This window comes from Octodon degus, unplaced genomic scaffold (genome assembly GCF_000260255.1).
Source record: "Octodon degus isolate 3935 unplaced genomic scaffold, OctDeg1.0 scaffold00128, whole genome shotgun sequence".
NCBI classification, from domain to species: domain Eukaryota; kingdom Metazoa; phylum Chordata; class Mammalia; order Rodentia; family Octodontidae; genus Octodon; species Octodon degus.
In genome coordinates, this window is record NW_004524704.1 from 4,123,301 (window position 1) to 4,124,342 (window position 1,042).

Sequence of the window (1,042 nt, forward strand, 5' to 3'; positions counted from 1 at the left end):
TCTCTGTCTCTGTCTCTGTCTCTGTCTCTCTCTCCCCATTCATTACTCAGCAAATACACTTTTGAGGACCTCAGTGGCTTTTGGATATGGGCTATAAGCCACAATCACAACAAATTAGCTCTTGTGTCAAGGCGCTTATCGTTAGAGGGACATTGACTTTAAAAACATGTGTTTATAATGCTCTGTGACAAATGGTCTCAAAACAGTAAGCAGTTTGCTACACTTTAAATCTTCACGAGAGAAACACCCATCCAAATTTGGAGAGGGACCTTTTTATAGAACAAAATGATACCGAGGATGACTTCTGCGAGTCAAACAGGCAGACAGAGGTAAAACTGTTAAGAGGACTCATAGAAGCTTGTGTAAATTATGGGTAAAATGCAAACCTGGTCAGCATTAGTGATGTTTTTGAAGTAACTCCAGTGTTATGAAGAACACTGTTTTGAACTTATCGCTTCTTTCACCCATCTAAGCCCAAGTCTACAGCATCTCTGCAGTTCAAAAGAAGTGTGGTGGAAAGGGGACATTTCCATGGTCTGTATGTCATTTTATTCAATAATGAGTAAAGCAGGAAACTTGTAAGGCGGCTAAAGGTAAATTATCGGACTCCACAATGTGGAATTGAATCAAAATCTGTTCCAAATGAGGTAGGGGATGACAAAGAGATAAGTTTCTTTCCCTGAGAATATGAAGCCAAAAGAATTTGTAGGAATGAGTTTAATTATGCCTGGATTTTCTTGGTAAGGCAGACAAACCCAAGATTTTATAGATCTATTTGAAAAAGTTCTCTTTAGGTAAATAGCCTAATTTATGGATCAATCCTTTGGGATGCACACGGTGCTCTGTTCCCCAGGCTGTTGCTTCTACTTCTATATGCTCAGCTGAGTACATTTCTAGTTCTCTCCGAAGTCAGGTAAGGGCTGAGTTTTATGTGACTGAGTTTTGGCCAATGGAATGTGAACAAAAACATGCATGGCCTTTGAAATTATCTCACATATTCTGTTCCATATTTATGATGAACTTAAGAACCTTGTAGATGTAA